The sequence below is a fragment of the Coenobita brevimanus genome, chromosome 34, assembly GCF_032717465.1.
Source record: "Coenobita brevimanus isolate Jiangsu-jjx chromosome 34, ASM3271746v2, whole genome shotgun sequence".
Lineage (NCBI taxonomy): Eukaryota > Metazoa > Arthropoda > Malacostraca > Decapoda > Coenobitidae > Coenobita > Coenobita brevimanus.
In genome coordinates, this window is record NC_136987.1 from 3,929,968 (window position 1) to 3,947,821 (window position 17,854).

The following is a 17,854-nucleotide window of genomic DNA, read 5'->3' on the forward strand; positions in this document are numbered from 1 at the left end:
GTCTCTACCCGAGCACTGTGGGAGCGACCATTGATCGTCTCAACCGGAGGGCCAAGGGAGCGACCATTGATCGTCTCTACCTGGGTTTTGGGGGAGCGACCATTGATCGTCTCTACCTGAGCTTTGGGAGAGCGACCATTGATCGTCTCGACCGGAGGGCTAAGGGAGCGACCATTGATCGTCTCTACCTGAGCTTTGGGGGAGCGACCATTGATCGTCTCTACCTGGATTTTGGGGGAGCGACCATTGATCGTCTCTACCCGAATATTGTGGGAGCGACCGTTGATCGTCTCGACCGGGGTCCTAAGGGAGTGACCATTGATCGTCTCTACCTGGACGTTGTGGGAGCAACCATTGATCGTCTCTACCGGGGTTTTAAGGGAGCGACCATTGATCGTCTCTACCTGGATGTTGTGGGAGCGACCATTGATCGTCTCGACCGGGGTCCTAAGGGAGCGACCGTTGATCGTCTCTACCTGGACGTTGTGGGAGCGACCATTGATCGTCTCTACCGAATCTTTGTGGGAGCGACCATAGATCGTCTCTACCAATTCATTGTGGGAGCGACCATAGATCGTCTCTACAAATTCACTGTGAGAGCGACCATAGATCGTCTCTACCAGAGGGGCGCTGCCTGGAGTGTTGTTTCTGACTCCACACCTAGCTAACTCAGTGATTCCGCCACGCGAAGGTAGTGTCTTTCGCCTACGGTGGCGGCGGCGTGGTGGTTGAATGTCACAGGGGCGCACGGCCCGGGCTGACATGCGTCGTTGTTGCCCGGAGTGGTGGTGGCTAGTGGCGGCTACCCCGTGGGGTCCGAGTGGGGGTGTCGGCATTCTCGTGGGCGAACTCCGTTGTTTCTGGTTCGCCCTGTTGTCGGGGATACTATGGTATTCTCCGGGATATTCTGGAGTACAGTATGTGTGTCTGTTAAAGCCACGTATTTCATATATATATATATATATATATATATATATATATATATATATATATTTATATATATCTAGATATATATATATATATATATATATATATATCTATATAGAGATATAGATATAGATAGATATATATATATTTGCTGTCTCTTCCTGCTGAAATCTGTAGGAACTCCTCTACAGGTGATGTTCATAATTCTTCCTTCAACCTGTCCCTCTTCCTTCCCCCCTAATCCTCTTAGTTCCTACCTCGAGGTTCATATGTGTACTCAGAAGCAAGGGAGTCTGTGATACATTGGACAGCACATCCAGCTGGCAAGTGGATAAACCCGCGATTGGTTTTCGGACCGAGCACTCTGAGTATTGGATATTTTGTTTCCCACTTGTTACCGTTCAAAGGGACTCCCTCACTTGGTGGCAAGGATACAGCTGGGCGACGTGGGTATACAGACGTCCCTCAACTCCCTCCCTAATACATCCACCTTAGCAGAACCCGCTACATAGAGGGATTTGATATAGCGTTCATTATCCCTTCCAATACGAGAAACCCTTCCTAAAGATTGCTTGAGGAGGGTGTCTGACATGGAGGGCTATTATTTTCCATTATTCATTTTCTTTCTTTTAATTCTACCATAGTTCCCGCTTTTTCATCTCAGTTTCAACCTGTATTTTATCTTCTAATCAATGTTATCCCAAGGTATATAATCTTACTTTTTTTTTTATCACCATTAATTTTCGATCAAGAAGTCAATCAATCTTACTGTTAATAACCTCTTCTGGATGAGAAATAATTAAAATGAATAACACATCCTCAAACTGAATGCATTGATCTACTCCTAAGCCTTCCTTTACTTCTCAAAATTAAGGTCGTGAATAACTTGTTGATTTACGGAACTGAGAATGCTACACGTGAATTTATTTTCATGTCGGACCTCTAAAACCCGGTTTCTCGCTGGATTCTCGTGAAAAATTTGAAGGACACTCACTATAGTACAAGATTCTGCCACTCTGAGAAATGCACGGTTCTGTGTGTGTGTGGAGATGAGGGGTCGTGTGTGTGTGTGTGTGTGTGTGTGTGTGTGTGTTGTGTGTGTGTGTGGAGATGAAGGGTCGTGTGTGTGTGTGTGTGTGTGTGTGTGTGTGTGTGTGTGTGAGAGAGAGAGAGAGAGAGAGAGGGGGGGGTATGCAGGTTGATGAGATTAGGGAACTGACACGGGATCGAGTTGGTTGGACAAAGTAAGTAGTGATGAGATCATGACAAGGTTTTGGCATTCCCCCCCCATTTTTTTTTTTTTTTTTTCATTTCATAGTCGACGGGTTGATTATGTTAGAGGTGCACATGATTTAGAAGCCAGGATTCCGAGGGCTTGAATGATTTGTTAATGAGTGTGTTGTTGATAGTTCTCCCACTTCTGTACTTTATCTTTCTTTGGTTCTAGATTGTTACTGACCTCACTCTTAGGCTGGAAAAAAAAAACTCCGATAATGATGATGATGATGGTGATGGCTTCCAGTAACTTCCTTATGATTTGTCCCACTACACAGAGTGGGTGAGGCACGACATTTTTCCGGGATGGAAAAGGAAGGGGAAGTGATTCTTAGAGAATGAGCTGTCTGGGAAGTGGGAGCTCCTAGGAAAATGACATTTTGTTCGGCGATAGACCTCCATCAGGACTAGGTTTTAAATAAGGTGGGATCCTTGTGGGCCGACTTCCTAGGGGAGAAGGGATACGGCTTCCGGGGATCCTGATCAGTGCTGGAATATATGACCATTTGATTTTTACCCAGGATATATATATATATATATATATATATATATATATATATATATATATATATATATATATATATATATATATATATATTTGTACAGTGGTAAACCTCTACTCAGACCAAGTTTTAAGCAAAGTGGGATTGTCTAACCCCCCATGGAGGCAATGGGCCTTTAAGGGTGGGGTTACGTCAGTCATTTACCTAGCAACCCGAATATTTGAACAGTGTTAGATTTTCACCCGAACCATGTTTTAGGGAGGGTTGGACTCCTGCGGGTCGCCCCTCACAGGGAACCGTTCCCAGGGTCTAATGCTGTGGGGTGGGGCTACACAAGATTTCTGTGTTTATTATATTACTCACAAGTATTTTGCAACCGGGGTTGTGGTTACTGTTACAATAGACGCAATAAAAAATGAATGCCCCAGTTACTGGACGAATGAATTCCTCTAACGAAAATACATACATTCACGGGATGTGAATTAATCATTTGTTGGTGTTTGACCTTTGAAGTGCATCCGTGTGTGAATGCTTGATCAATAATAATGGCATATCTGAGAGCTTTAAACGCTTCCGCAAACAGTACAATCAGATGCAGAACAATACGTTGGAGTCGCTTCATAAAAGGAAACATTCTACACAAGACAGCTTAACAGTTTGTCTCCTACCAAGCTAATAAAAACCTACTCTTTGTCTGTTAATATGAGAAGTGGACCTTAAACAAAAACAGCGACACAAGAACTCCAAAACCCTAGCAAATTCGCAGTCTAAGCACTCTAAGCATTGTCTTCTCTCAAACACTAGGGCAGAAAGCAAACATCAATATCAAATACAGGAATATACGATATCTACGGGGAAACTAAAAACTTCCCTGTAGAGAAACCGATTTTCAATATGTTGCTGATTACAATAGCGATATGTTTGTTATTGTTTGGTGTCCCCGTTGTAGGGAAGGGAGGAGAGGTAGCTGGAGAGACGGAAGAGGAGACACGGAGAAACGGGGACCATTATCTCTCCTCTCACCACCATCTCTCCCTGTCTCCCACTTACCATACCCTCCTGGACACCCAACCAGGCTTCACCACTGACAAATTGGACTTTCTCACCAGCCACTCCAGTCTAAGTCTCCAGTCTGAGCTTCACCACGATGCAAGGGGGAAAAGATCAAGAGGAAGCATCGAAGAGGAACCAGGAAACACAGGCAGCCAAGAAAACACCTTCATCTCTTCCACCAGCGAGGGAAGACTGAAGAGGAAGTTAAATGAGATCCCGGGTGAGTGCGTGAGTGAGGTGGTGGAGGGTGTCTTGTCTGCCGTGGTGTCTGGTGGTGGTGATGTACTGATACTGCATGACGGTCACCACAACACCCTGGCCACCCTCACCACCACACTACGCCACCGCGCACCACAAACACCAACGCCCATGCTCCTGATTCACGCCCACCCTCGATATTCACGGGTACACCAAACGAAAATATATAGCATAGATACCCTTTGATAGATAGATAGATAGACAGTTACTCTACATTTATAAGAAATTACTTTCTTAACCACAGGAGCCTGAGAGTGCTAATAACGTCGCGATTAACCCAAACTCTAGTACCCAATTTATTTATATTGATTTTTTTTTTTTCGATTTTATTTCTATTGTTTTAGTAGGAGTGAGGCATAGGAGCCAGAGTGTTAAATTGAGGGGTCTCTAAGGTACCATTAATCCTTTTGTCCCACTGTTAACCCTTTCACTCTAATGACATATTTTTAGATGAAGGATCGTCTTTACAAGCGGCCTAGCCAATCAGTCACACTCTAAGGATTTTCACACTCAAGGCGCCTCGCCTTACAGACTCCCAAACGTCTGGTGTTACTTGGAATTAAATACTGGTGTTTTACTGGTACCATTATTAACGCTGGAATTAAATACTGCTGTTTTACTGGTACCATTATTAACGCCGGAATTAAATACGTCTGTTTTACTGGTACCATTATTAACGCTGGAATTAAATACTGCTGTTTTCTGTCTATCTATCTATTGCCAGATGCCTTAATCCCCTAAGAGATGGTCACAAACAACTCTCCTCCATGTTGCCCTGTCCCCCGCCATTTCACTGCCCTGCTCCCGCCTCACATCCCACTCTCCCATATACCTCTCCAGTCCCTCCTTCCATTTCATCCTAGGCCTCCTCCTCCCTCTCCACCCCTCCACCTCACTCACATACACTCTCCTCGTCAGTCTCTCCCTCTCCATCCTCTAAACTAATTCAGTATAATCTAACCTAACTTAATCTCGCTTTTAAAAACCAGCAAAAATGGAAAACCTAATTTTTTTTCGACAGGTCTGAGTTGTTGATTCAGTGCGATATAAACAGCAAACGTTCTATTCCTGAAACGGGCCTTCAATGATATCACAATTACGTAAATATCACTAAATCCAAGGATAAATCATTCAGTAACAAGGCCAATTTAGATAAACACAAGCAATCAGACAATAGTGAACATTCCCTATGGCCAACAACTATGGTAATTGATCAACAACAAATTGATTCAACTCGTACATTTTACAAGAGCGCAGTTTTCCTCTCGTCCATTAAGTTTTCTATGTGGTCTGGAGAGACAGATATCTTGCAGTCGTCAGTGTTATGATGGTGTCTCAAGAATAGGACTTTTCACAGCACTTTACGACCTTGAATTTATCTGCTTCTTTACCACTGATCACTTTATAATAGTTTTCTACACTATGTTTCTTAATATTCAAATTAAGACCATTTCCGAATGTGATTTGTGGTAGGTGGTGTCGCTCACCATCCACTCACTCAATGTACTGTTGCTTTGGGTGTCTGCCCTTTCCTCTCTTTCTTCCTTCCTTCCTCTTCTATCTTTCTTTCCTTCATTCTTTTTTCTTACTTCTGCCTACGGGTGACTTTACACTCCCTCTTCTGCCTTTTTTTCCCTTCATTCTTTCCTCTTCCCTCTGCCTACGAGTGACTCTACACTGAGTGACAAGCCAAATGGTTTCCTGTACACCAGGAAACCACTTACTACGCTAGGTGGTAACCATATAACCAAATTATGGCGTCTGGTGGTTTAGTGGGCAGTTGTGCTCTCCAATCGGATTCAGCCGGTGTAGGTTTATATCCAAGGCATGGTTGCGGTTTATTGCTCACTTCATGCCATTCAGGGATGAGTGAGGCTGGTCTCTCTCGTCCCAAATGTCAGGACCAACTTGCCTAGCCCCGGGCTCCTACGCTCCTCAGGGGGCAACATAGGATTGGATTATGGAGTAGAATAAAATGGCAAATTATGGTATACATTTGGTATTCAAAAAAATTATCAGACCTTGCCAATCCTTACACCCATGGATTTCTTTCTCTGGGGTAATTATGCCGCTTAAAGTTCACTGGACTTTACCCACGAAGAAAACCGGTGAGGCGGGATTCCTGTTTTGCCTTTTGTTTTAGTTGCGGGTAAACAAACTTAGTTTCGGCCAATTATGTTCCGGATGCCGAACTTAAGCTACTATTTGTCCCCATTATACCTAACTGACAAACTGATCTGGGTTACAACACGAAACCCTGTGGGTGGAACTGTCACTGGCTTCTGGTCTACTAAACACCGCGCTAAGGCACAGGGAAGCATTAGCTGCAGAAACTCTATTTTTACAATATTTCTGGGTTATATGAGAATTCTCAGGCTATTACTCTGCATTTCAGTTGAAATGTGTGCTAATATTCTTGTTTTGGTGGAATCCAAAAAATAACGTCTATCTATCTATCTATAGCCCGACGCCCTAATCCCGCAAAGGGTGGCCGCAGACAACACGCCTCCAAGTCGCTCTGTCACCCACCATTTGACTACCCTCCCCCCAACTCACTCCCCCCTCCCTCATATACCTCTCAACTCCATCCCTCCACCTCATCCTCGGTCTACCCCTCCCTCTCCCTCCCTCCACCTCACCTACATACACCCTCTTAGTCAGTCTTTCATTCTCCATTCTCTCCATATGTCCAAACCACCTCAGTGTATTTCTCCTAATCTTCTCAACCACATCCACATCCACCGCACAACGTTCCTTCACGTCTTCATTCGTCAACCTGTCCCTCCATGTCACTCCACACGCTCCTCTCAAATAACTCATTTCCACTGCTCTCACTCTTGACTTGTTCCCCTCTTGCAAGGGCCGCACCTCGCTTCCATTTGTCAAGGTAGGGATCACAGTACTATCATGCAGTGACTTCTTAACTTCCAGACTCACCTCCCTATTTCTCATCACTGCTTTCATTGAACCAACAACCTTCCTTCCCTGCTGTACCCTTTCACGCACTTCATCCCCCAAAATTCCATCCTTACTCATCACACTATCCAAGTACTTGAATGCACTCACGCTCTCCATATCCTCACCATCAAACCTCACTGTACATTCTGTGACTTCATTCCTCTCAAACACTATAACTTTACTTTTGTTTACATTAACTTTCAGCTTCCTTCTCCTACACACTGTCCCAAATTTATTCACCAAACAATAACGTGCAGAACCAAAATACCACCAGCCTACACCCAAAGTATCTATATACTTTGCCTACACCTGCCTGTGTAGCAATTAACCAGGACATCTCGGGATAGATTTACAGTTTCTTTGGGCAGTAAACAAATAATCTCTGACGATGTTTAGAACTGGCGTGTCGATTAAGCTAATAATCCCAGGCTGTTTAGGATTTGTGGCGATTAACCAAATCAAGGGTGGTGTTTAGGATTTGTGGCGATTAACCAAATCAAGGGTGGTGTTTAGGATTTGTGGCGATTAACCAAATCAAGGGTGGTGTTTAGGATTTGTGGCGATTAACCAAATCAAGGGCGGTGTTTAGGATTTGTGGCGATTAACTAAATTGTCCCGGGCGGTGTTTAGATTATGTACTGCGATTAATAAGGAAACCCCGGGCGGTGTTTAGTGTATGAATGACAAATATTCCTGGGCTGTATTTAGAATGCTTACTAGTCTTATAAAGCCAGCGTCGCTGCCTCGCTGACATCAGTTGGCAAACAGACGTCGCGGAGGAAGGTGCAGTCACAGATGCAAAAAATATTCGTCCGTTTCCTATTTATTGCCAAAAGTCTCGTCAGCAGAGCAGACCGCCTCAAAGGTTTTGACCACGCCAACAGGTGTATTGGAGAGGCCTGTGACATTTACACTTCTCAGCACAGCAAACCAGGACACTAATGCCACAAATACTTGTCACAAGGATCATCCTGGAGGCAGGAAGAAAATGGGTTCTTCCCACCCTGTTAAAAATAAAAGAAAAACAGAGTGGTCGACGACTGCCATGGAAAAAGAAGTTTAAAACAGTTCACTCTGTTCCACTGGACTAGGCCTGGGAATCGCATCTTGCAGTCGACGGACAGGCACAGCTCCTGTTAACCTTTGGTAAACCATATACTTTTTCCCTTAGGACGAATATTATCCAGTTCAAAATCAAATATGGAAATAAAACCATACGAAAATGTATCAGTGATGTTACGGTACAAATGAACTTTCCTGTCGAGTATAAACCCGTATTACACCAGGCCGAAGGACAATCCTACAAGCCAACTCCCCCCTCACCCCAGACTGTGACTCTTAAGCCCCGTACACCCTCACCTCAGCATGTCACGCCCCGCACACCCTCGCCGAGAACTGTGCCACCTAAACCCGAATTACACCAGGTCGAAGGACACTCCTACCGGCCAGCTCCGACTTCAGCCCACCCTGTGACGCGTAAACCCCAAACACCCTCACTCCTGCCAGTCCCGCCCCGCACACCCTCGTCCAAAATTGAGCCACCTAAACCTTGCCTACTCTTATCACAATCTGCTCCACTTAACCCTCGCACACCCCCACCCGAACCTGTGAAAAAGCAACCAGAACCCCACCCCCTCGCCGCCTCAGCATCTGACCCCACTGAAGCAGACGATCCAAAGTGGCAAAATCTTTTAATGCAGGTAGTAATCTTCAGATTCTGGAATGCACATGGCCGCAACCTGGACGCTGTTGATGCCGGAGCTGCACTTGTGAAGTATCTCGCCCAGCGTCTCTCACAAGGCCTCGATCTCCGGAAATATCACGCCCCCCGAAACGAGACACGAAAAAAATGTTTTGCCCCACCGCCAGTCAAACCCACAAGGCAGGGGATTAAACGCGTCTCACCTACACCTAACACCACTAGCAAACGGTTTAAACCTCTCACTCCCGCACCCAAAACAGGTCAACAGACTGCCGAACCCGGCACACGATCACCTCACCCCGTCGCCCACTCACTTGCTCCCCCAACTCCCCTCGCCGAGCCCTATCCAGGAGGACAACTTTGGTTGCATATAGTACTCTTAAGATTCTGGAGCACACACGGCCAGTGTCAACCCCAAACACCCTCACCCCTGCCAGTCCCGCCTCGCATACCCTCGTCCAAAATTGTGGCACCAAATCCTTGCCTACTCTTACCACAAGCTGCTCCACTTAAAAACAGCTCAACCTTACCACAATCTGCACCACTTAAACCTCGCACACCCCCACCCGAACCTGTGAAAAAGCAACCAGAACCCCACCCCCTCGCCGTCTCAGCATCTGACCCCACTGAAGCAGACGATCCAAAGTGGCAAAATCTTCTAATGCAGGTAGTAATCTTCAGATTTTGGAATGCACATGGCCGCAACCTGGACGCTGTTGATGCCGGAGCTGCACTTGTGAAGTATCTCGCCCAGCGTCTCTCACAAGGCCTCGATCTCCGGAAATATCACGCCCCCCGAAACGAGACACGAAAAAAATGTTTTGCCCCACCGCCAGTCAAACCCACAAGGCAGGGGATTAAACGCGTCTCACCTACACCTAACACCACTAGCAAACGGTTTAAACCTCTCACTCCCGCACCCAAAACAAACATACAGACTGCCCAACCCCGCACACGATTACCTCACCCCATCGCCTGCTCACTTGCTCCCCCAACTCGCCTCGCCGATCCCTGTCCAACGGGAGAACAACTTTGGTTGCGTATTGTAATCTTAAGATTCTGGAGCACATGCGGCCGGCACCTACACACCGTGAATGCAGCGGACGCATTGATAAAATATCTCGCTGGACGCCTGTCACGTCCACCCCCAAGTGCGGAGGAAGTCCGTGCCCGCCGACGCCAAATAAAAGAAAAATGTTCTGCCCCACCCTCTTCCACAACCCCACACGAAGAGGATAAGACTACTCAGGAGTGATAGGTTTGCCTTCTCTCAGCTTTATCTTTTATTATATCTTAACTATTTTTATATCTAAAAAAACAAAAAAATCTCCCCCGTGGCAGCCACCTTGTCGTGGTGGGGGAGCTTATGTGGCCCACTGGTGGTGCCAGGTGCTGCCATGCTGGACACCTCATTAGTGAGGCACAACCAAGAGCTGCCAACAACATGCATGTTGATGTGCACGTTTATATAACCAGACAGCTTTGTTGCCTAGTGATGCAAACGACCTCCCTTCCTGTCCCCTGTGGTGTGGGCATATATATATATATATATATATATATATATAAATATATATATATATATATATATATATATATATATATATATATATATATATATATATATTTGTACAGTGGTAAACCTCTACTCAGACTAAGTTTTAAGCAAAGTGGGATTGTCTAACCCCCCATGGAGGCAATGGGCCTTTAATGGTGGGGTAACGTCAGTCATTTACCTAGCAACACGAATATTTGAACAGTGTTAGATTTTCACCCGAACCAGGTTTTAGGGAGGGTTGGACTCCTGCAGGTCGCCCGTCACAGGGAACCGTTCCCAGGGTCTACTGCTGTGGGGTGGGGCTACACAAGATTTCTGTGTTTATTATATTACTCACAAGTATTTTGCAACCGGGGTTGTGGTTAATGTTACAATAGACGCAATAAAAAATGAATGCCCCAGTTACTGGACGAATGAATTCCTCTAACGAAAATACATACATTCACGGGATGTGAATTAATCATTTGTTGGTGTTTGACCTTTGAAGTGCATCCGTGTGTGAATGCTTGATCAATAATAATGGCATATCTGAGAGCTTTAAACGCTTCCGCAAACAGTACAATCAGATGCAGAACAATACGTTGGAGTCGCTTCATAAAAGGAAACATTCTACACAAGACAGCTTAACAGTTTGTCTCCTACCAAGCTAATAAAAACCTACTCTTTGTCTGTTAATATGAGAAGTGGACCTTAAACAAAAACAGCGACACAAGAACTCCAAAACCCTAGCAAATTCGCAGTCTAAGCACTCTAAGCATTGTCTTCTCTCAAACACTAGGGCAGAAAGCAAACATCAATATCAAATACAGGAATATACGATATCTACGGGGAAACTAAAAACTTCCCTGTAGAGAAACCGATTTTCAATATGTTGCTGATTACAATAGCGATATGTTTGTTATTGTTTAGTGTCCCCGTTGTAGGGAAGGGAGGAGAGGTAGCTGGAGAGACGGAAGAGGAGACACGGAGAAACGGGGACCATTATCTCTCCTCTCACCACCATCTCTCCCTGTCTCCCACTTACCATCCCCTCCTGGACACCCAACCAGGCTTCACCACTGACAAATTGGACTTTCTCACCAGCCACTCCAGTCTAAGTCTCCAGTCTGAGCTTCACCACGATGCAAGGGGGAAAAGATCAAGAGGAAGCATCGAAGAGGAACCAGGAAACACAGGCAGCCAAGAAAACACCTTCATCTCTTCCACCAGCGAGGGAAGACTGAAGAGGAAGTTAAATGAGATCCCGGGTGAGTGCGTGAGTGAGGTGGTGGAGGGTGTCTTGTCTGCCGTGGTGTCTGGTGGTGGTGATGTACTGATACTGCATGACGGTCACCACAACACCCTGGCCACCCTCACCACCACACTACGCCACCGCGCACCACAAACACCAACGCCCATGCTCCTGATTCACGCCCACCCTCGATATTCACGGGTACACCAAACGAAAATATATAGCATAGATACCCTTTGATAGATAGATAGATAGACAGTTACTCTACATTTATAAGAAATTACTTTCTTAACCACAGGAGCCTGAGAGTGCTAATAACGTCGCGATTAACCCAAACTCTAGTACCCAATTTATTTATATTGATTTTTTTTTTTTCGATTTTATTTCTATTGTTTTAGTAGGAGTGAGGCATAGGAGCCAGAGTGTTAAATTGAGGGGTCTCTAAGGTACCATTAATCCTTTTGTCCCACTGTTAACCCTTTCACTCTAATGACATATGTTTAGATGAAGGATCGTCCTTACAAGCGGCCCAGCCAGTCAGTCACACCCTAAGGATTTTCACACTCAAGGCGCCTCGCCTTATAGACTCCCAAACGTCTGGTGTTACTTGGAATTAAATACTGGTGTTTTACTGGTACCATTATTAACGCTGGAATTAAATACTGCTGTTTTACTGGTACCATTATTAACGCTGGAATTAAATACAGCTGTTTTACTGGTACCATTATTAACGCTGGAATTAAATACTGCTTTTTTCTGTCTATCTATCTATTGCCAGATGCCTTAATCCCTTAAGGGGTGGTCACAAACAACTCTCCTCCATGTCGCCCTGTCCCCCGCCATTTCACTGCCCTGCTCCCGCCTCACATCCCACTCTCCCATATACCTCTCCAGTCCCTCCTTCCATTTCATCCTAGGCCTCCCCCTCCCTCTTCACCCCTCCACCTCACTCACATACACTCTCCTCGTCAGTCTCTCCCTCTCCATCCTCTAAACTAATTCAGTATAATCTAACCTAACTTAATCTCGCTTATAAAAACCAGCAAAAATGGAAAACCTAATTTTTTCTCGACAGGTCTGAGTTGTTGATTCAGTGCGATATAAACAGCAAACGTTCTATTCCTGAAACGAGCCATCAATGACATCACAATTACGTAAATATCACTAAATCCAAGGATAAATCATTCAGTAACAAGGCCAATTTAGATAAACACAAGCAATCAGACAATAGTGAACATTCCCTATGGCCAACAACTATGGTAATTGATCAACAACAAATTGATTCAACTCGTACATTTTACAAGAGCGCAGTTTTCCTCTCGTCCATTAAGTTTTCTATGTGGTCTGGAGAGACAGATATCTTGCAGTCGTCAGTGTTATGATGGTGTCTCAAGAATAGGACTTTTCACAGCACTTTACGACCTTGAATTTATCTGCTTCTTTACCACTGATCACTTTATAATAGTTTTCTACACTATGTTTCTTAATATTCAAATTAAGACCATTTCCGAATGTGATTTGTGGTAGGTGGTGTCGCTCACCATCCACTCACTCGATGTACTGTTGCTTTGGGTGTCTGCCCTTTCCTCTCTTTCTTCCTTCCTTCCTCTTCTATCTTTCTTTCCTTCATTCTTTTCTCTTACTTCTGCCTACGGGTGACTTTACACTCCCTCTTCTGCCTTTTTTTTCCTTCATTCTTTCCTCTTCCCTCTGCCTACGAGTGACTCTACACTGAGTGACAAGCCAAATGGTTTCCTGTACACCAGGAAACCACTTACTACGCTAGGTGGTAACCATATAACCAAATTATGGCGTCTGGTGGTTTAGTGGGCAGTTGAAGCTCTCCAATCGGATTCAGCCGGTGTAGGTTTATATCCAAGGCATGGTTGCGGTTTATTGCTCACTTCATGCCATTCAGGGATGAGTGAGGCTGGTCTCTCTCGTCTCAAATGTCAGGACCAACTTGCCTAGCCCCGGGCTCCTACGCTCCTCAGGGGGCAACAAAGGATTGGATTATGGAGTAGAATAAAATGGCAAATTATGGTATATATTTGGTATTCAAAAAAATTATCAGACCTTGCCAATCCTTACACCCATGGATTTCTTTCTCTGGGGTAATTATGCCGCATAAAGTTCACTGGACTTTACCCACGAAGAAAACCGGTGAGGCGGGATTCCTGTTTTGCATTTTGTTTTAGTTGCGGGTAAACAAACTTACTTTCGGCCAATTATGTTCCGGATGCCGAACTTAAGCTACTATTTGTCCCCATTATACCTAACTGACAAACTGATCTGGGTTACAACACGAAACCCTGTGGGTGGAACTGTCACTGGCTTCTGGTCTACTAAACACCGCGCTAAGGCACAGGGAAGCATTAGCTGCAGAAACTCTATTTTTACGATATTTCTGGGTTATATGAGAATTCTCAGGCTATTACTCTGCATTTCAGTTGAAATGTGTGCTAATATTCTTCTTTTGGTGGAATCCAAACAATAACGTCTATCTATCTATCTATAGCCCGACGCCCTAATCCCGCAAAGGGTGGCCGCAGACAACACGCCTCCAAGTCGCTCTGTCACCCACCATTTGACTACCCTCCCCCAACTCACTCCCCCCTCCCTCATATACCTCTCAACTCCATCCCTCCACCTCATCCTCGGTCTACCCCTCCCTCTCCCTCCCTCCACCTCACCTACATACACCCTCTTAGTCAGTCTTTCATTCTCCATTCTCTCCATATGTCCAAACCACCTCAGTGTATTTCTCCTAATCGTCTCAACCACATCCACATCCACCGCACAACGTTCCTTCACGTCTTCATTCGTCAACCTGTCCCTCCATGTCACTCCACACGCTCCTCTCAAATAACTCATTTCCACTGCTCTCACTCTTGACTTGTTCCCCTCTTGCAAGGGCCACACCTCGCTTCCATTTGTCAAGGTAGGGATCACAGTACTATCATGCAGTGACTTCTTAACTTCCAGACTCACCTCCCTATTTCTCATCACTGCTTTCATTGAACCAACAACCTTTCTTCCCTCCTGTACCCTTTCACGCACTTCATCCCCCAAAATTCCATCCTTACTCATCACACTATCCAAGTACTTGAATGCACTCACGCTCTCCATATCCTCACCATCAAACCTCACTGTACATTCTGTGACTTCATTCCTCTCAAACACTATAACTTTACTTTTGTTTACATTAACTTTCAGCTTCCTTCTCCTACACACTGTCCCAAATTTATTCACCAAACAATAACGTGCAGAACCAAAATACCACCAGCCTACACCCAAAGTATCTATATACTTTGCCTACACCTGCCTGTGTAGCAATTAACCAGGACATCTCGGGATAGATTTACAGTTTCTTTGGGCAGTAAACAAATAATCTCTGACGATGTTTAGAACTGGCGTGTCGATTAAGCTAATAATCCCAGGCTGTTTAGGATTTGTGGCGATTAACCAAATCAAGGGTGGTGTTTAGGATTTGTGGCGATTAACCAAATCAAGGGTGGTGTTTAGGATTTGTGGCGATTAACCAAATCAGGGGTGGTGTTTAGGATTTGTGGCGATTAACCAAATCAAGGGCGGTGTTTTGGATTTGTGGCGATTAACTAAATTGTCCCGGGCGGTGTTTAGATTATGTACTGCGATTAATAAGGAAACCCCGGGCGGTGTTTAGTGTATGAATGACAAATATTCCTGGGCTGTATTTAGAATGCTTACTAGTCTTATAAAGCCAGCGTCGCTGCCTCGCTGACATCAGTTGGCAAACAGACGTCGCGGAGGAAGGTGCAGTCACAGATGCAAAAAATATTCGTCCGTTTCCTATTTATTGCCAAAAGTCTCGTCAGCAGAGCAGACCGCCTCAAAGGTTTTGACCACGCCAACAGGTGTATTGGAGAGGCCTGTGACATTTACACTTCTCAGCACAGCAAACCAGGACACTAATGCCACAAATACTTGTCACAAGGATCATCCTGGAGGCAGGAAGAAAATGGGTTCTTCCCACCCTGTTAAAAATAAAAGAAAAACAGAGTGGTCGACGACTGCCATGGAAAAAGAAGTTTAAAACAGTTCACTCTGTTCCACTGGACTAGGCCTGGGAATCGCATGTTGCAGTCGACGGACAGGCACAGCTCCTGTTAACCTTTGGTAAACCATATACTTTTTCCCTTAGGACGAATATTATCCAGTTCAAAATCAAATATGGAAATAAAACCATACGAAAATGTATCAGTGATGTTACGGTACAAATGAACTTTCCTGTCGAGTATAAACCCGTATTACACCAGGCCGAAGGACAATCCTACAAGCCAACTCCCCCCTCACCCCAGACTGTGACTCTTAAGCCCCGTACACCCTCACCTCAGCATGTCACGCCCCGCACACCCTCGCCGAGAACTGTGCCACCTAAACCCGAATTACACCAGGTCGAAGGACACTCCTACCGGCCAGCTCCGACTTCAGCCCACCCTGTGACGCGTAAACCCCAAACACCCTCACTCCTGCCAGTCCCGCCCCGCACACCCTCGTCCAAAATTGAGCCACCTAAACCTTGCCTACTCTTATCACAATCTGCTCCACTTAACCCTCGCACACCCCCACCCGAACCTGTGAAAAAGCAACCAGAACCCAACCCATCGCCGCCTCAGCATCTGACCCCACTGAAGCAGACGATCCAAAGTGGCAAAATCTTTTAATGCAGGTAGTAATCTTCAGATTCTGGAATGCACATGGCCGCAACCTGGACGCTGTTGATGCCGGAGCTGCACTTGTGAAGTATCTCGCCCAGCGTCTCTCACAAGGCCTCGATCTCCGGAAATATCACGCCCCCGAAACGAGACACGAAAAAAATGTTTTGCCCCACCGCCAGTCAAACCCACAAGGCAGGGGATTAAACGCGTCTCACCTACACCTAACACCACTAGCAAACGGTTTAAACCTCTCACTCCCGCACCCAAAACAGGTCAACAGACTGCCGAACCCGGCACACGATCACCTCACCCCGTCGCCCACTCACTTGCTCCCCCAACTCCCCTCGCCGAGCCCTATCCAGGAGGACAACTTTGGTTGCATATAGTACTCTTAAGATTCTGGAGCACACACGGCCAGTGTCAACCCCAAACACCCTCACCCCTGCCAGTCCCGCCTCGCATACCCTCGTCCAAAATTGTGGCACCAAATCCTTGCCTACTCTTACCACAAGCTGCTCCACTTAAAAACAGCTCAACCTTACCACAATCTGCACCACTTAAACCTCGCACACCCCCACCCGAACCTGTGAAAAAGCAACCAGAACCCCACCCCCTCGCCGTCTCAGCATCTGACCCCACTGAAGCAGACGATCCAAAGTGGCAAAATCTTCTAATGCAGGTAGTAATCTTCAGATTTTGGAATGCACATGGCCGCAACCTGGACGCTGTTGATGCCGGAGCTGCACTTGTGAAGTATCTCGCCCAGCGTCTCTCACAAGGCCTCGATCTCCGGAAATATCACGCCCCCCGAAACGAGACACGAAAAAAATGTTTTGCCCCACCGCCAGTCAAACCCACAAGGCAGGGGATTAAACGCGTCTCACCTACACCTAACACCACTAGCAAACGGTTTAAACCTCTCACTCCCGCACCCAAAACAAACATACAGACTGCCGAACCCCGCACACGATTACCTCACCCCATCGCCTGCTCACTTGCTCCCCCAACTCGCCTCGCCGATCCCTGTCCAACGGGAGAACAACTTTGGTTGCATATTGTAATCTTAAGATTCTGGAGCACATGCGGCCGGCACCTACACACCGTGAATGCAGCGGACGCATTGATAAAATATCTCGCTGGACGCCTGTCACGTCCACCCCCAAGTGCGGAGGAAGTCCGTGCCCGCCGACGCCAAATAAAAGAAAAATGTTCTGCCCCACCCTCTTCCACAACCCCACACGAAGAGGATAAGACTACTCAGGAGTGATAGGTTTGCCTTCTCTCAGCTTTATCTTTTATTATATCTTAACTATTTTTATATCTAAAAAAACAAAAAAATCTCCCCCGTGGCAGCCACCTTGTCGTGGTGGGGGAGCTTATGTGGCCCACTGGTGGTGCCAGGTGCTGCCATGCTGGACACCTCATTAGTGAGGCACAACCAAGAGCTGCCAACAACATGCATGTTGATGTGCACGTTTATATAACCAGACAGCTTTGTTGCCTAGTGATGCAAACGACCTCCCTTCCTGTCCCCTGTGGTGTGGGCATGTATATATATATATATATATATATATATATATATATATATATATATATATATATATATATATATATATATATATATACTGACGACAGAAACGGTACTGTACGTCATCTCGCCTCCTACCTCTTTATGGCACCACGGGACGGTGT